Below are 23,390 nucleotides of genomic sequence, written 5' to 3'. Positions count from 1 at the left end.
CAAACTTCTATGAATATATGGTGGGGAGTATATTGACTGGTTGCATCATAGCCTGATATGGAAACACCAAGGCCCTTGAACAGAAATGCCTACAAAAACTACTGGATATGATCCAGTTCATCACAGGTTAAGCCCTCCTCATCATTGAGCATATCTACGTGAAGCACTGTCACAGGAAAGCAACATCCATCATCAAGGACCCACACCATGCAGGCCATGCTCTCTTCTCACTACTGCCATCAGGAGGCTAAGTGCAGGAGCCTAAGGACTCACACCACCAGGTTCAGAAATGGTTATTATACCTCAACCATCTTGAGCCAGACAGGATAACTTCACTCATTTTCATTTGGCCCATCACTGAATTGTTCCCACAACCTACGGACTCCCCTTCTTAGAACACAGAAATCTACAGCACATTGTTGTGCCAACCACGTAGCCTACTCTAGAAACTGCCTAGAATTACCCTACCACATTGCCCTTTATTTTTCTAAGCACCATGTACCTATCTAAGAGACTCTTAAAAGACCCTATCGTATCTGCCTCCACCACCATCACTAGAAGTGCATTCCACACACCAACCACTCTCTTTGTGAAAAATTTACCCCTGATCTCTCCTCAGTACCCACTTCCAAGCACCTTAAAACTATGCCCCCTCGTGTTAGCCACTTCAGTCCTGGGAAAAAGCCTCTGACTATCCACACAATCAATGCTCTTATCATCTTATATACCTCTATCAGGTTACCTCTCATCCTCTGTCACTCCAAGGAGAAAAGGCGAAATTCACTCAACCTTTTCTCATATGACATGCTCTCCAGTCCAGGCAACACCCTTGTAAATCTCCCCTGCACTCTTTCTAGTATCCACATCCTTCCTGTAGTGAGGTGACCAAAACTGAACACAGTACTCCAAGTGGGGTCTGACCAAGGTCTAATATAGCTGTAAAATTTCTTCACGGCTTTTGAACTCAATCCCACAGTTGATGAATGCCAACACACCATACGGCTTCTTAACAACACAGTTAACTTGTGCAGCAGCTTTGAGTGTCCTAATGACACAGACCCCAAGATCTCTCTGATCCTCCACACTGCCATGAGTCTTACAATTAATACTATATTCTGTCTTTAAATTTGACCTACCAAAATGAACTACTTCACACTGATCTGGGTTGAAGTCCATCTGCCACTTCTCAGCCCAGTTCTGTACCCTATCAATGTCCCACTGTAACCTATAGCAATCCTCCAGACAATCCACAACATCCCCAACCTTTGTGTCATTAGCAAACTTACTAACCCACCCGCTACTTCTTCATCCAGGTCAAATCACAACAAGAAGGGGTCCCAGAACAGATTCCTGCGGAAGACCGAGCTCCATGCAGAAGATGAACCATCTACAACTACTCTTTGCCTTCTGTGGGCAAGCCAATTCTGGATCCACAAAGCAAGGTCTCCTTAGAACCCATGCCGCCTTACTTTCTGAAGGAGTCTTGCACAGGAAAACTTATCAAATGCCTTACTGAAATTCATATACACTACATCCACTGCTCTACCTTTAATGTGTTTTGGAGAATACAAATTTCAGAGTTGTACATGGATACATGCTTTGATAATAAATTAATCTTTGAACTTGCTGAACATTTCCAGCATTTCATACTTGTATATTTTACTTTAACTCTCTTTTACTACAATACAGTTTACCACCACATTCTCCAAAAGCACTCATTCCACACATGTAAGAAGTTACAAGTTCCCACAATTTGACAAAACTTCTCAAACTAAAAATATTGGTGCTACATCAGCTGAATTATATACAGTTGCTTTCAAATGAAATAGAATGGAACAGGTCAATGCCAGATGCTATTTTGCTGGCTCTTCACTCTGCTCTGAACAACGAGAACTCACACTTCAGGTTATTTTTCATTGACTACAGCTCAGCATTCAACACAATCATCCCACCCAAACTTAGTATCAATCTTCATGACCTGGACTCCTGCACTTCCCTCTGCAACTAGATACTGGAGTTTCTCATTGGCAGACCTCAGTGGGGATAGATGGTCCGTGAAAAGGAGAACATCTCCTCTCTGACCACCAACACAACTGCACCTTAAGGATACATAGTTAGTTCCCCGATCGACACTCTATACACACAATCGTGTGGGTAAGCATAGCTTCAATGCCATACGCCAATCTGCCAATGACATTACTGCTTGTGGAAGAATTACAGATAGTAATGAGTCAACTCGTGAGAGAGGTCACTTGACTGAATGGTGCCGCAACAAGCTCTTGCTCAATGTCAGTGAAACTAAAGAGTTGATTGTTGACTTCATGAAGGGGAAAGAGGGTAGACATGCGCATGTCGACATTGGGGGAAATTTAGTGGGCATCAGCAGCTTTAAATTCTGACTGCTGACATATCAGATGACTGGCCCTGGTAGCACACAGATGCAGTCATAAGGATGGTGTGTCAGTGTCTTTATGTTCTTTGGTGGTTAAGGAAGTTTGGCTTATCACTGAACACATTAGCAAACTTTGCAAGATTACTGTCGAACAACCCAAAGTCTTTTGCTTCCACAAACCGGCATATCTACTAACAGTCCTTTGCCACACATGAAATCTCTGCCAATCAGAAGAGGTCTAGCAACTTTTAGCCAAGCCAAAGTCCCATGTGGAGCATCATGTATCATGTCCCACTTCCAAATCCTGCTGTATTTGCCGGCTTCCAGTAAAGATCCATTGCTGTCAGCCTTATAATCAATGGGTGATGCTGGTAGCACACTCGAGTGCCCCATGGCACAGGAAGGGTGTTTGTAGTGAATAATAGATGACTCTGACAGCTGAACCCATGGTGGTCACAGACCTCTGAAGTCCCAATGCACTGGTACTGTCAGAGTTGCATGGGAGTCGGCACCACTTTATGTTCATGCTGAAGTGTGCATGGTGAAAAGAGACCTAGCATCGTCTAGTTTTGAGCTGTGAGCTTGAGCCTTCTGAAGGCTCTGCTGACAGGGCTTACTGAGGCAGGGAATGATGCACCTCGTCTGGCCGAGTGTAAGCTAGAGGCCATCATAGCAAGCCCCTGGTAATCCTTCACCACTGTATTAGCGAGGGCTGTATGAACTTGATCACGCATTTGTTGCATAAAGAGTTCTTTAAAAATAAAACAAGGATTGTGATTGTCCAGGAAAGACAGCATGTGGTGCATTAGCTCTTCAGGCCTAGCATCACCCAAGCCTGGCAAGGGGAGCAACTGCTTGGCACACTCATTAGTCAACATGTCATTGAATAACTCTGGAATCATCGGAAAGCATCAGAGTCACCAATGTAGAACTTTGAGAATAAAACGCGAGTCATTTTATGTGCTTAACAAAAGTCACAGCTCTTTACTTCCACTACTGACAAACCAAAAGCAGTCCTTTTACACTGACATCATTACGTCAGACATCATCTCCTAAAGTGACTGCAACAACACAACGTCGACGTTTGTGAATTATGAACAATATGTGTCATCTGTCACCCATTGCATTACCCTACAGCAGGGAGTTCAGTAGTCTCATGGCCTTGGGGGAAGAAGCCATTTCCATCCTAACCGCCTTTGTCCTAATGCTACCTCCTTCCTGATGGTAGGGGATCAAAGATCATTGGACAGGTGAGAGGGATAACTGACAATGCCAAGGGCCCTGCACCTGATAAATATCTCGGATGGGTAGAAGAAAGACCCCGATGATTCTCGCAATCCTTTGTAGGGTCGTACGGTCAGATGCATTGCAATTCCAGTACCAGACGGTGAATCAACTGGTCAGGACGCTCTTAATTGTGCTCCAGTAAAAAGTTGATATAATGTCGGGGTGGAGGAAAAACCTCACTTGTCTCAATCTCCTCAGGAGTGGAGATGCTGTTAGCTTTCTTGACTAAAGAGGTGGTGTTGAGGGACCAGAGAGCAGGGGACTCTACCCAATACATCATACCACACTACCAGTGGTATCTAGAGCAGGCATGTTAAGTTCAAGTTTATGGTCATCTGACTGCACATATATACAGCCAAACAAAACGGAGTTCCTCCAGACTATGGCACCCCCACAGTACATATATCCAACACAGCACGTGAAAAATATTACCACAAAAAACTTAGTAAAATAAGTGATATGTACATCACATGTATTTACCATATATAGCTCATTGTCCTAGTAGCAAGACCTCAGTGATGGCAGGGTATTCATTAGTATCACAGCCTGGGTAAAAAGTGCTGTCCTAGTCTTAGTCTGGCAGTCCTAGTCCTGATGCTCTTGTACCTCCTTATTCATAGTAGAAGGTCAAAGAGATTGTGGGATGGGGTTAGGGATTCTCAATAACCCTTCAGGTCCTTTGTATACAACACTCCCTTTAAAGTCACAAATAAGAGGATAGAAATACCCAATGAGCCTTGGTTGCTTCTACAATACTCTGTAGGGTCTTGAGGTCTGATGTCTTACAACTTCCATACCACACAAAGCTGCAACCACACAGCACACCTCATTCTCCTCAGTAAGTGTAGAGGATTAGGAGATCAAGAAAGCAACATCCATTATCAAAGATCTCCACCATCCATAAGGCACAGGAGCAGAATTAAGTCATTGAGTTTGCTCCGTCATTCCACCATGGCTGATTTATTAACCCTCTCAATCCCATTCTCCTGCCTTCTTCCTGTAACCTTTAATGCCCTGACTAATCAATAACCTATCAATCTCTGATTTAAATACACTCAATGATTTGGTCTCCACAGCCATCTATGGCAATGAATTCCACTGATTCACCACCCTCCGGCTAAAGAAATTCCTCCTCATCCCTGTTCTATATGGTTGTCCCTCTATTTTCAGGCTATGCCCTCTGGTGTGAGATTTACCCACTATAGGAAACATCGTCTCTACATCCACTCTATCTAAGCCTTTCAATATTCACTGGGTTTCAATGAGATCCCCCTTATTCTTCTACACTCCAGTGAGTACAGGCCCAGGGACATCAAATGTTCTTTATATGTTAACTCTTTCATCCCCAGAATCATTCACATGGATCTCCTCTAGACCCTTGCCAATGTCAGCACATCACTTCCTAGATAAGAGGCCCAAAACTGCTCACAATACTCCAAATGCAATCTGACCGATGCCTTATAAAGCCTCAGCATTACATTGTTGCTTTTATATTCTAGTCCTCTTTAAAGGAATGCATTTGCCTTCCTTACCACCAACTTAACCTGCAAGTTAACCTTTGCGACGCTGATTTTTGGATTTTCTCCCCATTTAGAAAATACCCTTTGCCTTTATTCCTCCTACCAACATGCATGGCCATACATTTCCCTACACTATATTCCATCTGCCACTTCTTTGCCCATTCTCCCATTCTGTCCATGTCCTTCTGCAGACTCTCTGCTTCTTCAACACTACCTGTCCCTCCACCCATCTTTGTATCATCTGCAAACTTGCCCTCAAAGTCATCAATTCAATTATCCAAATCATTGACATATAATATGAAAAGAAGTGGTCTCAATACCGACCCCTATAGAACACCATGAGTCACCAACAGCCAATCAGAATAGGCCCCTTTTATTCTCACTCCTTACCTCCTGCCAGTCAGCCAACCTTCTTATCCATGCTAGTATCTGTCCTTATCTTGTTAAGCAATGTTGTGTGCAGCACCTGGTCAAAGGCCTTCTGAAAATCCAAGTAAACAACACCACTGACTCTCCTTGGGTTCTCCTGCCTGTTATTTCCACAAAAAATTCCAACAGACTGGTCAGGCAAGCTTTCTCTAAGGAAACCATACTGAATGTGGCTCATTTTTTCATATGCCTCCAAATACCCCAAAACCAAATCCTGAATAATGGACTCCAATGTCTTCCCAACCACTGAAAGGAAATTAAAGGCTACTTAGCCTTTCTTCTGCCTCCCTCCCTTATTAAAGAGTGGAGTGACATTTGTAATTTTCTAATCCTCCAGAATCATTCCAGGATCTACTGATTCTTGAAAGGTCATTATTAGTAGCTCCACAATCTCTTCAGCTACCTCTTGCAGAACACAAGGGTGTAGTCCATCTAGTCCAGTTGACTTACCTACCTTCAGACCTTTAAATTTCTCAAGCACTTTCTCCATAGTAATGGCAACTTCACTCACTTTTGCCCCCTGACCCTCTCTAACTTCCCACATACAGCAAGGGTCTTCCATAGTGAAGACTGACACAAAACACATTCAGTTCATCTGCCATTTCTTTGACCCCCATTACTACCTCTCCAGTATTATTTTCCAGAGGTCTGAGTCAATAATTTGGACTATGGGATTAATAGATTTGTGGCTAAATTTACCAATGATACAAAGATAGGTGGAGGAGTGGGTAGTGTTGAAGAAACAGAGAGCCTGCAGAGAGACTTAGATAGTTTAGGAGAATGGGTAAAGAAGTGTTAAATGAAATACAATGTTGGAAAGTGTATTGTCATGCACTTTGGTGGAAGAAATAAACGGGCGGACTATTATTTAGATGGGGAGAGATTTCAAAATGCAGAGATGCAAAGGAACTTGGGAGTACTTGTGCAAGATACCCTAAAGGTTAACCTCCAGATTGAGTTGGTTGTGAAGAATGGGAATGCAATGTTGGCATTCTTTTCTAGAGGTATAGAATATAAGAACAGGGATGTGATGTTGAGGCTTCATAAGGTACTCGTGAGACTACACTTGGAGTACTGTATGCAGTTTTGGGCTCCTTATTTTAGGAAAGATATACTGACACTGGAGAGGGTTCAGAGAAAATTCATGAGAATGATTCCAGGAATGAAAGAGTTACTGTATGAGGAACTGGCAGATCTTGGGCTATATTCCCTAGAGTTCAGGAGAATGATGGGGGAATCACAGAGGAACATTCCGGATGTTAAAAGGCCTTAACAGATTAAATATGGCAAAGTTATTTCCCATGCTAGGGGATTCCAGGACAAGAGGGCGTGACTTCAAGATTGAAGGACGTCCTTTTAGAACGGAGATGTGTTGAAATTACTTTAGTCAGAGGGTGGTGAATCTGGGAATTTGTTGCCACGAGCTGCTGTCGAGGCTAAGTCATTGGGTGTATTTAAGGCAGAGATAGTTAAGTTCTTGATTAGCCAGGGCATCAAAGGGTATGGGGTGAAAGCAGGGGAGTGATAATGACTGGAAGAATTGGATCAGCCCATGACTGAATGGTGGAGCAGACTTGATGGGCTGAATGGCCTACTTCTGCTCCTATATTTTATAGTCTTAAAATCTTTTTGTATCCTCTTTTATATTTTTGGCTAGCTTACCTTCATATTTCATCTTTTCTCCCCTTCTGGCTTCTTTTAATTTCCTTCTGTTGATTTTTTAAAGCTTCCAAATCCAACTTCCCACTAATTTTGCTATATTATATGCCCTCTCTTTGCTTTTATGTGTCTTGGACTTCTCTTGTCAGCCATGAGTGTCTCATCCTCCCTTTAGAATACTTCTTCATCTTTGGGATGTATCTATCCTGCGCCTTGTGAATTGCCCCAGAAACTCCAGCCATTTCCATATTGCCATCATCCCTGATAGTGTCCCTTTCCATGAACTTTGGTCAGCTCCTCACTCATGCTGTAATATTGATACATCTGACTTTATATTTTCCTTCTTAAACTACAGGGTGAGTTCTATCATATTATGATCACTGCCTCCTAAAGGTTCTTCTACATTAATCTCCCTAATCAAGTCTGGTTCGTTACATAGCACCCAATCCAGAATTCCCTTTTCCCTCGTGGGCTCAATGAAAAGGTGCTTTAAAAAAAGCAATCCTTTTGTGACATTCTACAAATTCCCTCTTGGGATCCAGCACCAACTTGATATGATTTCAATATGCAATCTACCTGCATATTGAAATCCTCCATGACAATCACAACATTGCCCTTTGTATACATCTTTTCTATCTCCAATTCTAATTTGTAGCCCACATCCTGGCTACTGTTCAGAGATCTGTATACAACTCCCATCTGAATATATCTTCCAATCCTATGTCACCTCTTTACGGATTTGATTTAATTTTTAACCAACAGAACCACCCACCCCATCTGCTATCTGCCTGTCCTTCTGACTTAATATGTATCCTTGGATGTTAAGCTCCCAACTATTATCTTCTTTTAGCCACGACTCAGTGATTCCACAACATTATACCTGCCAATCCCTAAGTGTACTACAAGGTCATCTATCTTATTATGTACATTGTGTGCATTCAACTATAACACCTTCAGTCATCACCCTTTTCAATTTTGCCCCTATGTTACATCGCAACTCATCCCACTGACTGTAATTTGCCCTATCATTTGCCAGTCCTTCCTTAGTTTCACTACGCAATGCATCAACTTTGATATTGCCCCATTCTGACCCCCATCATTCAGGTTCCCATCCCCGCCAAATAAGTTTAATCTTTTCACAACAGCTCTACGAACCTGGCCGCATGAATATTGGTCTTCCTAGGATTCAGGTGTAACCCATTCTGTTTGTTCAGGCCATACCATCCCAGAAGAAATCTCAATGATCCAGAAATCTGAAACCCTGTCCTCTGCACCACTTGATCAACCACTCATTCACCTGTACCATCATCTTATTCCTGCCCTGACTAGCACATGGTACTGGGAGTAATCTGGAGGTTACTACCTTGGAGGTCCTGCTCTTCAGCCTTCTCCTAATTCCCTATACTCACTGTGCAGGACCTCTTCTCTCTTTCTACCCATGTCATTGGTGCCAATTTGCACCATGACCTCTGACTATTCACCCACTTGAGAATCTTCTACAGCTGCTCTAAGACATATTACAATATTACACCCTAGTACCTGGGAGGCAACAAAACCATCCAGGCATCTTTCACAGCAACAAAATTTCCTGTCTGCACCCCCCGCCCCACAAACTATCAAGTCTCCTATCACTCTGCCTTGCCTTATCTTACACTGCTGAGCCTCAGGGCCAGCCAGAGTGCCACTGCTCTGGCTGCTGTTGCTGTGCCCTAGTAGGTCATTCCCCCAGCAGTATGCAAAGGGATATGTTTGTTGCTGAGAAGAATGACCACAGGGCACCTTGTACTGAATGCTTCTCCCAGTGGTCACCCATCTACAGGCTTCCCCCACCATCCGAAGGTAGAGCGTTCCTATGAAACGGTTCGTAAGCCGGAATGTCGTAAAGCGAAGAAGCAATTACCATTTATTTATATGGGAAAATTTTGTGAGCGTTCACAGACCCAAAAATAACCTACTAAATCATGCCAAATAACACACAAGACCTAAAATAACAGTAACATAAAGTAAAAGCAGGAATGATATGATAAATACACAGCCTATATAAAGTAGAAATACTTCTCTACAACGATTGCCTGCACAGATTCTCCGTATCTCACGCAAGCGCTGTTGGCATAAACACACTCTCCAGTAACCTTTAAACTATGAAGCTGCCAAATCTACCAAATAACACGTAAAAATACACAGCCTATATAAAGTAGAAATAATATATGTACAGTGTTGTATCACTTACCGGAATTGGGAAAACAGCGCTGAGCACACTGATGATGGTGTGTTAGACTGAGTCGTCGCAGGCTGGGTGGTGCAGTGGCCCCCACCCTCTGGGCCGCCGACCCGATACATTGCCGCAAAGAACGCAGTGGTAGCCGGGAGGCACCCAGCACATCTTTAACAAAAAAGCCGAAATAAACATGCTAATTAATTAGGTGCTGCCCGGCACATAATTGTCAGCCCAGATCAGTGCCCATCGCATCGCCTCTGTTCTGGGCCGACAATTACGTGCTAGGCGGCACCTAATTAATTAGCATGTTTATTTCGGCTTTTTTCTTAAAGATGTGCTGCGTGTCTCCTGGCTACTGCTGCATTCTCCGCGAATCGGTACAGTATCCGTGGTGGTGGGACACGATCAGGGCAGGCAGCTCATCTTCTCCTATGACTGCCCGCCTCGATGTCGAAGGTCGAGGTTCGTTGTCTGCTGTGGTTGATGTGGAAGGCTTGCTTGACTGCTGAGCCTCGTGCATTTTTCTATCATACAGTTGTTTGTAAGCACTCAAACCATCCTGCAAATATCCCCTAAACCTACGTACCCTTTCAAAATTAAAGTTCTACTTTATCATTGCAGCGAAAATCTCACGCAGTTGCTTCACTTTCTGCATTCGGTTTCAATTGTTATCCTTTCCTCTTCCAATTGCATCAGCTCTTTATCTACCAGTTCTTGGTCATGGGATGCCAAAACCTCTTCAACATCATCTTCGTCAACTTCCACAAGCCAAACTCACTTTGTCCTTGCTTCGTTCACCAAGATCGAAACGCTTAGTTATGTCTAGTGTTATGCTAAGTGTAACACCCTTACTCTTTCAGGCTTTTCCGACACCTTAGAACTCATCTTGCTAACAGCTGCTCAATGCAACGTGTTAAAGCAACGCCGTTCCGAATCCGGGGGAGAGCAGCTGCTCGGGGCGCGCGCTGCCTTTTATCGTGTGCTGATTTTTTCGTGCACTGTTTTTTTATTGCGCGCTGCCTTTCTTCGTAACAGTGAAAACACCTTCTGAAAGTGAAAACAGGGCACTAATGTAGGTCTTTCGTAACAGTGAGGTTTCGTAAAGCGAACATTCGGAAAGCGGGGGACACCTGTACTATATGAAGCCTGCACTCTGGGTGTGACCACCTCATTAAAAGTCTAATTTCCAGCCACCCCGATGATCCTGAGTACATCCAGCTCTAGCTCCTAGACTTTGTCCATCAGGAGCTAGAGTTGGGTGCACTTCCTACAAATGCAGTTATCAGGGACTGTTAGGTACTCTGAAATCCCACATTTTACAGGAGAAGCATTCCACTGCCTGAACTACCATCCTGTCTACACTTGTTAAAGCTCACACTTCTCAAGCTTGAAGTTCTAGCTTGCGCTTGTTCTTGTACAAGCCTGCTGAGCCAAAGCCTGGGCACTATAATACTCTCCACTCCAACAATGGCCATTCCACTTACACCTTTTTTTAAAATTATTGGTGCCCACTGAGTCCCTGAGAGACAATTACGATTGCAGCTGTCAAAAAGTTCCGAAAGGCATGAAGCCTCATGAACGAGTGTCTTCTCAGGATGAATGCAATGCAACGATAACCATGCCATCTTCTCGCAGCTACCGCAGCTCTCGAAGCCTGAAGTCCAACACCACCAAATTAAAAAACAGCTTCTTCCTTTCAACCACTCTGTTCCAGAACTCAACCATAATCACTACAGTTTAGCAACACCATGACAACTTTGCACAAAAATAGACTTTTTTGTCGCACTCTTTCTTGTAAAAGAGCGTATGATATTGTTAAGTGACCACTGTTTCATTTACTGTGGGTGTCACTTTAAGAGCCTGAATGAGGCGGGACTATGATGTCAGTATAACAAGCTGGGACCAGAGAGACAGAGAGACAGAGAGACACTTGCTGCAGCAGTGGGTAAAGTCTGATGCTTTCCCATGCCCTGAGAATTGGGTTGACCAACAGCACCCAGTGCACATTGGTTGTGTGACTGTCACTTCATATGATCCATATGTGGATTCTGTTGGAGTATCCTGTGGCAACCACTTTTGTTAGCCCTTACCTGGATTCAGGTGTGTTATGTGGTGACCACTTGTGTGAAGGGATATTCCGTGACTGTCACCTTTGGGGATATTTCTACGTGGATTTTGGGACGACTCAACAGATAAGATCTTTGGCGACTGTTACTTCATTTTCCCAGCGTGGAACCGGTGGAATTCTTCGTAATCACCTCCTCTCTATATTTTGATGTGGATTTACAAGTTTCTCCCCTCACTTATTTGTGGATTACTGGACCTTTCTAGTTTGCCATCTTAAGACTTTAAGAACTGTTCCTAAGCTTGACAGTTTGGGAGCCACACACACATATAACATCGTTAACTTCTATTTATTTCATTTAATTTTCTATATTTTGAGTAGATACTAATAAATATAGTGGTTTTAACATTAAAGCCCGACTCAATTTGTGATCTATTGCTGCTGGTATGTAACAAGATATTTAATTTAGGTTTTCTTGTTGCTATGTTGCGATGCTCATGTCGTTATATGCCTCTCGGTGCTGCTTCAAGCAAGAATTCCATTGCACCTGTGCAAACATGTATTTGTGATAATAATCTCAAATTTTACTTTGAACTTCCCAAATTCATTGCAGATTTTATTCTTCCTTGTAATTTGTATTTGATTCAAACAAAGTTATCTGTGTTAAAAACTGCAAAGAAACAAGAATAAGAGTTATGATCAGAAATAGCATATTACTACTGCCACCCTGACCCCCCATCCCACCACTGTAAATCTAAAACCATTTCATTAGGTCTCCTGCTGATGATCTTAACAATAAAACAGATTGAATGCAAGTATTACAATAGAAAATCATCCAGCACAGCATTAAGCTAAATGTTTCTCTATAACCACAAAGTCAGATTCATGCTGTCATTCAACTTTATTAACCAAAAATGTATTTAAAAGGCAGGAGTTTGACGAGACACCACATCAAACCTGCAGCTTTTCTCTCTCTGCTTTGAGGTTTGCAAGCTCAAAAATGGGACAGACACTAGAACTTTCCACTGCTCAACATTAAGACAGCTCAGTTATAGCTGGATGATTTTTCTCTATCTATGAGTGACATCTGCTTCAAAGTATCAGCCTCTCATCACTGGTTGGACTACCACTTCCTGCTGAAGTCACCCAATATTTCTCATGGGAAAAGTTGTCCAAGAGTGAAGTACAGATATAATGTTCTAAAATCTAACACAATTGAAATGCACTCTGCCAAATTAGCCTGAAATGCTACTTGAAAGCTTAAGCACCAACTTATTTTAAAGTAACTATAGTGGAAAATAAAAATCAGTAAAATTTATGCGTGGCACACAAACAGAAGCATTTCATGGTATCTCAGTACATGTGAAAATAATAAACAAATATGATTAAGTATCAAGAGCAATCCCTGTAGTACTCTACAAATTACATTCCTTCAGCCTGAAAAGGACCATTTTTCTTCCCACTCTGACTTCCAGTTTTCAGTCTATGCCAACACACTTCCTCCAATACTTTGGCTTTTAAATTTATATACCAGCCTAATACATGGCTTTGTATAGAATGCGTTTTGGAAATCTAAATACACTAGATCAACCAGGTTCCTCTCTCAGCTTGTCAAATCCTTAAGAAAAAAACTGAACAAAATCTGCTGACCACGATTCAAACAAAAGCTGGGATATAACGAGACAACAGTAAGAGATTTGTTTTTGAATGGCAACCAAATCCTGAGCTGAAAAGATTCACTCTACATAATAACTTCCTTTCTACTTCAGTGAAATACATCCAGATAACAAGATTATTTGCAAGCCTGCACTGAAATATCAAAGTACAATATTTCATTTTACAGCAGACACCACAGAACTGAACTATGGACCTAGCAATATAATGTACCTGAAGGCTTTGCTCTCAGATGAACTCAATACCTTCTATGCTCACTTTAACCATCAAAACATGGCAGGACCTTCCCGAACTCACACAGCCTCTGAGGACTCTACGATTTCAGTCTCTGAGGCCGACAAGAGAGCATGCTTCAGGAAAGTTAATCCGTGGAAAGCACCCAGCCCAGATGGGGTACCTAGCTTAGTACTATGGACCTGTGCTGATTACCTTAATCTCTCACTTCAGTAGTCTGAGGTACCCATCTGCTTCAAGCAGACTTCAATTACACCAGTGCCCAAGAAGAAAGTGGCAATCTGCCTCAATGACTACCCACCGCGATGAAGAGCTTTGAGAAGTTGGTGATGAAACATATTAACTCCTGCCTGTGAAGCGACTTGCATCCACTCCAATCTGCCTACCATCACAACAGGTCAACAGCAGATGCTATTTCACTGGCTCTTCACTCAGTCCTGGGACATCTGGACAACTAACATGCATACATTAGGATGCACTTTATTGACATTCAACACCATCATCCTCAATAAGCTTCAAGACCTTGGCCTCAATACCTTCTTGTGTAATTGGATCCTTGATTTCCTCACTTTGGACTGGCAATTGCATCTCCTCCACAACCTCCATCAGCATGGGTGCACCACAAGGATATGTGCTTAGCTACCCACTCTACTCGCAATATACTTATGATATGAGGATAAACCCAACTCCAATGCCATATTTAAGTTTGCTGACAACACCCCTGTGGTTGCCCAAATCAAAGGTGGCGATGAATCAGCATATAGGAAAATCTGCCTGAGTGGTGCCATGTCAACAACCTCTCACTTAATGTTAGCAAGACCAAGGAGCTGATTATTGACTTCAGGAGGAGGAAACCAGAGGTCTATGAGCCAGTCCTCTTTGGGGGATTAGAGGTGGAGACGGTAAGCAACTTTAAATTCCTCATTGTTATCAATTCAGAGGATCTGTTCCTGGCCCAACACCTAAGTGCAATTACGAAGTACGGCAGTGCAACTTCCTTAGAAAATTGTGAAGATTCAGCACGGCATCAAAACTTTGACAAACTTCTATGAATATATGGTGGGGAGTATATTGACTGGTTGCATCATAGCCTGATATGGAAACACCAAGGCCCTTGAACAGAAATGCCTACAAAAACTACTGGATATGATCCAGTTCATCACAGGTTAAGCCCTCCTCATCATTGAGCATATCTACGTGAAGCACTGTCACAGGAAAGCAACATCCATCATCAAGGACCCACACCATGCAGGCCATGCTCTCTTCTCACTACTGCCATCAGGAGGCTAAGTGCAGGAGCCTAAGGACTCACACCACCAGGTTCAGAAATGGTTATTATACCTCAACCATCTTGAGCCAGACAGGATAACTTCACTCATTTTCATTTGGCCCATCACTGAATTGTTCCCACAACCTACGGACTCCCCTTCTTAGAACACAGAAATCTACAGCACATTGTTGTGCCAACCACGTAGCCTACTCTAGAAACTGCCTAGAATTACCCTACCACATTGCCCTTTATTTTTCTAAGCACCATGTACCTATCTAAGAGACTCTTAAAAGACCCTATCGTATCTGCCTCCACCACCATCACTAGAAGTGCATTCCACACACCAACCACTCTCTTTGTGAAAAATTTACCCCTGATCTCTCCTCAGTACCCACTTCCAAGCACCTTAAAACTATGCCCCCTCGTGTTAGCCACTTCAGTCCTGGGAAAAAGCCTCTGACTATCCACACAATCAATGCTCTTATCATCTTATATACCTCTATCAGGTTACCTCTCATCCTCTGTCACTCCAAGGAGAAAAGGCGAAATTCACTCAACCTTTTCTCATATGACATGCTCTCCAGTCCAGGCAACACCCTTGTAAATCTCCCCTGCACTCTTTCTAGTATCCACATCCTTCCTGTAGTGAGGTGACCAAAACTGAACACAGTACTCCAAGTGGGGTCTGACCAAGGTCTAATATAGCTGTAAAATTTCTTCACGGCTTTTGAACTCAATCCCACAGTTGATGAATGCCAACACACCATACGGCTTCTTAACAACACAGTTAACTTGTGCAGCAGCTTTGAGTGTCCTAATGACACAGACCCCAAGATCTCTCTGATCCTCCACACTGCCATGAGTCTTACAATTAATACTATATTCTGTCTTTAAATTTGACCTACCAAAATGAACTACTTCACACTGATCTGGGTTGAAGTCCATCTGCCACTTCTCAGCCCAGTTCTGTACCCTATCAATGTCCCACTGTAACCTATAGCAATCCTCCAGACAATCCACAACATCCCCAACCTTTGTGTCATTAGCAAACTTACTAACCCACCCGCTACTTCTTCATCCAGGTCAAATCACAACAAGAAGGGGTCCCAGAACAGATTCCTGCGGAAGACCGAGCTCCATGCAGAAGATGAACCATCTACAACTACTCTTTGCCTTCTGTGGGCAAGCCAATTCTGGATCCACAAAGCAAGGTCTCCTTAGAACCCATGCCGCCTTACTTTCTGAAGGAGTCTTGCACAGGAAAACTTATCAAATGCCTTACTGAAATTCATATACACTACATCCACTGCTCTACCTTTAATGTGTTTTGTTACATCCTCAAAGAATTTAATCAGGCTCGTAAGGCGTGACCTGCCCTTGACATAGCCATGTTGACTATTCCTAATCAGATTATGTCTCTCCAAATGCTCATAAATCCTGCCTCTCAGGATCTTCTCCAACAATTTGCCCATGACTGAAGTAAGACTCGCTGGTCTATAATTTCCTGAGTTATCTCTACTCCGTTTCGTGAACAAGGGAACAACATTTGCAACCCTTCTAATCCTCCAGTACTTCTCCCAACCCTGTTGATGATGTAAAGATCATCGCCAGAGGCTCTGCAACCTCCTCCCTCGCTTCCCACAGTAGCCAGGGGTATATCTCATCCAGTACCAGCAACTTATCTAACTTCGCAAACACGAGGAAATCTGCAGATGCTGGAAATTCAACCAACACACTCAAAATGCTGGTGGAATGCAGCAAGCCAGGCAGCATCTATAGGAAGAAGTACAATCGACGTTTCAGGCCGAGATCCTTCGTCAGGACTAACTGAAATCCTGCTTTGACATATCAGAATGGGAATGGGACGTGGAATTAAGACATATCAGAACGGGAATGGGACGTGGAAGCAGGATCTCCCAGCAGCCACACATTTTAATTCCACGTCCCATTCCCATTCTGATATGTCTAGCCATGGCCTCCTCTACCGTCAAGATGAAGTCACACTCAGGTTGGAGGAACAACACCTTATATTCCGTCTGGGTAGCCTCCAACCTGATGGCATGAAAGTTGACTTCTCTAACTTCCGTTAATGCCCCTCCTCCCCTTCTTACCCCATCTTTATTTATTTATTTATTATTTTTTCCCCCTTTTTTCCCTCTCTTTTTTCTCTCTCTGTCCCTCTCACAGTAACTTCTTGCCTGCTCTCCATCTTCCTCTGGTGCTCACCTCCCCATTTCTTTCTCCCTAGGTCTCTCATCCCATGATCCTCTCCCTTCTCCAGCTCTGTATCTCTTTTGGCAATCAACTGTCCAGCTCTTGGCTCTACCCCTCCCCCTCCTGTCTTCCTCTATCATTTCACATCTCCCCCTCCCCCTCCCACTTTCAAATCTCTTATTAACTCTTCTTTCAGTTTGTCCTGACGAAGGGTCTCTTCCCGAAATGTCGACTGTACTTCTTCCTACAGGTGCTGCCTGGCCTGCTGTGTTCCACCACCATTTTGTGTGTGTAACTTATCTAACTTAATGCTTTTCGAAAGCTCCAGCATATCCTCTTTCTTAATGTCCATATGCTCAACCATGTCAGTCCACTGTAAATCATCTCCACAATTGCCAAGGTCCTTTTCCCTGGTGAATACTGAAGCAAAGTATTAAGTACCTCCGCTACCTCCTCCAACTCCATGCACACATTTCCCCTATCGCACCTGATTGGTCCTATTCACACATGGCTCATCTTCTTGCTCTTCATATACTTGTTGAATGCCTTGGGGTTTTCCTTAATCCTTCTCATGGCCTCGTCTAGCTCTCCTAATTCCATTCTTAAACTCCTTCCTGGCAACCTTATAATTTTCTAGAACTCTATCAGTACCCAGTTTCCTGAACCTTTCGTAAGCTTTTCTTCTCTTCTTAACTAGATTTTTCACCTGCAACAAGGACTCTTCATCTCATACTCTGAATATTTATTGTTTATTTATTGTTATTACTTCTTTTATTTTCTTTTGTATTTGTACAGTTGTTGTCCTTTGTACATTATTTGTCCATCCGGTTGGGTGTAGTCTTTCATTCAATTGTGAGCATCATGCCATCTCTACCATACTTTACAGTAGGGATCGTATTACCCGGCTGACGGACGTATTAGGTTTACACCAAGCATACCCCTAAAAAAAAAGCACATCCTTGCCCACAAAGTTTTTGCAAACAGCACACAGAAGATACTCTTAAGACATGAAAGCAGAGCTTGTGGTCAGGTGAGACCAAGGTGGAACTTTTTTGGCTTTAATACACAGCAGTATGTGTGGCACTAATGTGATACAGAGCACCAGCCAGGTAACACCATCCCTACAACAGACACAAAATGCTAGAGGAGCTCAGCAGGTCAGGCAACACCTATGGGAATGAATAAACAGTTGACATTTTGGGCTGAGACCCTTCAGGACTGGAAAGGTAGGGGGAAAATGCCAGAATAAAAAACAGTTGGGGGGGGAGGGGGAAGGAGGAAAGCTAGAAGGTGATAAGTGAAGTCAGGTAGGTAGGACAGGTAAAGGGCTGGAGAGGAATGAGTCTGATAGGAGAGGAGAGTGGGCCATGGGAGAAAGCAAAGGAGGAGACCAACGAGAAGTGTAAATCCAGGGAGCGGAAAGCACAGAATCAAATATCGCTGTGATGATTGTACGTTCTAGTATCAATTGTTTGGCGACAACGAAGTATAAAGTATAAAGTATGGGGGAGGCAGCATCATCAGCTGCTGTTCTTCAACAGCAGGGACTGGAAATCTGGTCAAGATTGATGGCACGATGAATGCTACTAAATACAGAGAGATCCTGGATAGAAACCTGCTAGTCTCTGCCAGAAAGCTTAAACTGGGGAGGAAGTTCCTCTTTCAGCAGGACTACGATCCTAAGCACATTCCCAGAGCAACCATACAGTGGCTTCAGATGAAGAAAATTGATGTACTGGAGTGGTCCAGACAGAGTCCTGATCATAACCCAATTGAACATCTCTGGCAACGCCCCAAGACTGCACCCACTGCCACTCGCCAACTAACCTGCCACGGTTTGAGCAATTTTGCAAGGAGGAATAGGCAAATCATGCTTCATCATGTTGTGCAAAGTTAATAGAGACTTATCCAAAAAGACTGCTGCCTGTAATAGCAGCAAGAGATGGTTCAACTACTGAGCAAAGAGGGACTGAATACTTTTGGACTATTGACATTTCAGTTTCGAATTTTTTTTGTTTTTCATGTTTTACAATTTTCCCTGTATTTTGGGCTCTACTGTGAAAAAAGCAGCATGTGATTCACAAATAAAAATTCTCAGTTACATTGATCAAAATCCCTGGCTGTAATACTAATTTATGTGAAAAAGGGTAAGGAGCTGAATACTTTTAAAAAAGCTTTTAATATACTTTGTTTAAAAAAAGGGCTTCTATTATTTAGTTATTTAGCACTACAACACAGAATTGGCCTTTCGGCCTTCTGAGTCACAGAAAAGTAGAGCATAGAAATAAGACCTTCAGCCCATCTAGTCCAAACCAAAACCATTTAAACTGCCTACTCACCATACCCCTCCATATCCCTACTATCCAAACTTCTCAAACATTGCATGGACCACTTGTGCTGGCAGCTCAACCTGCACTCTCATGACCCTCTAAGTGAAGAGGTTTCCACTCATGTTTCCATTAAACTTTTCACCTTTCACCCTTAAGCCATGATCTCTGGTTGTAGTCACACCAAACCAAAGTGGAAAAAGCCTGCTTCCATTTACCATATCTATACCCCTCATAATTTTGCATACCTCTATCAAATCCCCCCTCAATCTTCTACGTTCTTTTTCAATCTTTTTATTAATTTCAAAATATAGAAACAAAACATAGCAATAATACAAATAGTAGGAGATATATTGTTACACTTAAAAAAGTAATTGCAAAACCAAGTAGTGTAAATTAACAAAGCTCCCAATCATGTAGAACTAACAACGAATAATACAAAGCAAAAAAAAACTGGAAAAAAAAATCATGAAAAAGAAAAAAAAACAAAACAAATAAAACCAAACCCCAACCCCAAAGAAAAACAGAATTAATCAACTAAACTAAAAGACTTGGGCAAAACTAACAACTTAAAAATGGAGAAGAAGAAAACCTTAGTGTCGACGACTCCATTCCCCACCAACAGCAGTACAGAGAGATAAAACAAGTTTGGAAATGATCAAATTACATCAAATGAAAATGCTGAATGAATGGCCTCCAAGTTTTTTCAAACTTTATGGAAGGGTCATAAACTGTGCTTCTAATTTTCTCCAGATTCAAACACACCACAGTTTGTGAAAACCAATGAAATACATTAGGAGGGTTAATCTCTTTCCAATTCAACAAAATGGACCTTCTAGCCATTAAAGTAAGAAATGCAATCATCCTTCGTGATGAAGAGGTTAAATTATTTAAGTCTATCATTGGTAATCCAAAGATAGCAGTAATTGGATGAGGTTGTAATCTTCTACGTTTTAAAGAATACAGTCCTAACATATTCAATCCTTCCTTATAACTCCAGTCCTCCAGACCCAGCAACATCTTTGATTATGTTATCCCCATAACAAATGTTCCCAAGGAGAACCCAAATCTGTACAACCTTTCCTGACAGATATATCATCACACCGTCCTGACAAACTCGTAACTTTTTAGCACCATGTCCATTTCAGTCCTCAGCCCTCTCCACTGCCACAGCGAGGCCAACAGCAAACTAGAAGTACAACATCTCATATTCTCTCTGTAGTTTACAATCCAATGATCCGAACTTCGAATTTTCCAGTTTCAGGTCATTCACAAACCACCCCCATGTCCTCATTCGGCTTGTCTCCAATTCCCGCTAGTCACCCCTCTCCTACCTGGTTCCATCTCTCACATCCCTGTCCATGTGGTTTCTTTGTTCACCTTTCCCATCTCCTCCTCCACCTGCAGCTCATTATTCCTGTACTATTCTCACCTATTACACTGTCATCTGGTTTCTATCCCACTCTCTCCTCCACACCCTGTTCTATCTGCCTGACCTTTGCAGTCTGCACCATCTTCAGTCTCGCCCCGCCTCTGACTTCTATACATTGCCCATCTTAGTCAGAATCAGCTTTAATACCACTGGCATATGTCATTAAATTTGTTGTTCTGCAGCAGCAGTGCATTACAATACATAATAAAATCTGCAAATTGCAATAAGTATATATAAAAAATAAACAAGTAGTGCAAAAGAGAGGGAAATATATTGAGGTAGTGTTTATGGGTTCATTGTCCGTTCAGAAATCTAAAGGCAGAGGGGAAGAAACTGTTCCTGAAACATTGAGCATGTCTTTAGTCTCCTGCACCTCATCCTTGATGGTAGTTGGCAGTGAGAAGAGGGTATGTCCCAGGTGATAGGCGTCCTTAACGATGGATCCTGATGCAGAGTCTCAGACCAAAATGTCGAACATCCCTTCACCTCTATAGATATTGCTTCACCCACGAGTTTTTACAGCAGCGTACACTTAGTGCCAGAAATACTCAGGTTTCACAATTCAACACAATTTCCTTTACTTCTCAATTCTGTTACTCTCGCTACAAACCCCTGTAATGTTTATTTTTGTGTGACGCATGTCTAACTTGGGATTTACAAAACTTTTAGTTATGATGTATACCCGAGTTCCTTTTGTCCTACCATTCCGCAAAGCCATTCAAACGATTGAAAATTCCTTCCACTGGGTACTTGACATTTGTATTGAAAACGATTTGTTTACTGTTTGAACCCGAGAACTATGGCTATGTTGACGGGTGGGGGGGGGCAGTAAAATGGGTAAACAATTGGCAAATAAAGATCACTACAAATGTGAAGCAGCACATCATGTTCCGGAGGAAGAGAGAATTTTATATCATCCACTAATTTAGAATTGCGAAGGCGAAGTCCCGTTTTGACAGCGCCATCATGGAACTCAGACTAGCTACCGTTCACTCCACTCTTTTTGTCCTGAATCCATCTGATAATGTATTCTCTTAGCTTCCCCAATTCCGACCTTTTTTTTAGGTAGAATACATTGGCAAATATCTGTATTTGCCATAATTACTTTCCCGATGGTAACAATGCCCTGTCGGTGAACTCCGGATTTTTCGTATTGATTCTCCCGTCCCTTCACTTCCTCCTTACGAAACTTTATTAACCAAACCTTTGATTCATGATCATTCTCAGGAAAAGGATTCAGCATTTTAATGGCACACCTTATATTTACTTAAATGGAGATTAACTGTGCTCATAACTCCTCCACACAAACATGCCAGAGAATGGTTAAATACACCCAAGACTGTGAACAAAATATATCAAGCACTTTCCATCAACTCAACGGGTTATTTAATTGATCACCACACTTCACAAACTCTCACTGATCTGTATGCAGGTTCTGCTAAAGAAAGCGGAAGACGAATTCCATGTGTGCTGGTGGAAAGTAAAACTGTCGTATCTTTCGGCTACCGGTGGGCGCGGTTCAGATAGTGCCGAACTAATCTTTAAAATTTACATTCACGCGAGTCTCGGGAGTATTTACTAAATTCCGCCACAATCGTTAACTCACCAAGAAAACAGACAGACCCCAATAAGTTTATAACATAGTACTACTCGTTTTTTTAAAAATTGAATAAAATATTTAATTTGTCAACAGGCAATTATCCTGGAAAGATTTTATTTTAATAAATTACATATTCTTACAACTTTATCTTACCTTATTTCCACTTCGATAGCTTTCACTAAAAACCAGCTCTAGACTGAAAATGATAACTGCTTCCTTCACCAAGCTCCTCCGTCAAAACATCGTGTTCAACTGTATCACGTGACTATCCAGAGGCCGTTGACGTTGCTTAGTTTTATTGATCGACATGATGTCCCACTTAACATATTTCTGTGTATTGTATTGAGTATTTGGCCTAAACTGGTGTTCCTTGTTACTGGAAGTAAAGAGACCACAACCGTTCTCATTTGGTGTGATACTAACTCTTACAGAACGCCCAGGTCCATGTTGACTTAGAAACTTTCCAGAGTAAAATAAACTAATATATAGGGATGTGGCTGGCTGATCAAACAAATGATGATAAAGTGCATGTGACGGTAAGCAGTGAAATCCCGTTTGATCTCAGCAGCTGATCGTCATCAGGGCTGCGAAGCTGCAAACAGAAATGAATATTCCAGTAAAAAGCAGATTGTTGGGTGAAGGTGAGTCAACACTTTAATGGTAGGCAAAGATGCCAACAGACATTGAAAAATAGGAGAGGAGCTTGCAGGTCTCAGAGAAAACAGGTCTACAGTGGATGCAATCTCACTGGCTCTCCAATCTGTCTTGGGTCACCCGGACACCAGCAATACCTGTGTAAGGCTGCTGTTTGTTTACAGCTCAGCATTCAACACAATCATCCCCTCAGTACTAATCACAAGCTTCAAAACCTGGGCCTCCCACGACTTCCTCTGTCAGGAGACCAGCAGTCCTGTATGGCAAGCCGTACAGCATTGGGCTTCGAGGTTTCTGGAGCACCTGGATCTGTTCATTGTTGTCATAACTAGAGACCTTAAGCCCTTGTGCCTTCTGTTTAATCTTGTCCAGTTTATTTTGAATGGCATGGGTTTCCACGTACTGTGATTATTTA

General features: G+C 42.4%; 1 protein-coding gene across 1 annotated transcript in view; it reads right to left on the bottom strand.

Moving 5' to 3' along the window:
- LOC134351343 (LITAF domain-containing protein-like) overlaps window positions 1-22,628 on the bottom strand; it is a 49,175-nt gene extending 26,547 nt beyond the window's left edge. Inside the window, exon 1 of the mRNA XM_063057417.1 lies at window positions 22,475-22,628. The gene's annotated coding sequence lies outside the window, so the exon portion shown is untranslated. The remainder of the gene's footprint in view (window positions 1-22,474) is intronic.
- Window positions 22,629-23,390: the final 762 nt, after the last annotated feature.

Source organism: Mobula hypostoma, chromosome 9 (genome assembly GCF_963921235.1).
Source record: "Mobula hypostoma chromosome 9, sMobHyp1.1, whole genome shotgun sequence".
In the NCBI taxonomy this organism is placed as follows: Eukaryota; Metazoa; Chordata; class Chondrichthyes; order Myliobatiformes; family Myliobatidae; genus Mobula; species Mobula hypostoma.
The sequence above is the reverse complement of the archived record's forward strand: the minus strand, read 5'-3'. Positions and strand labels throughout refer to the sequence as shown.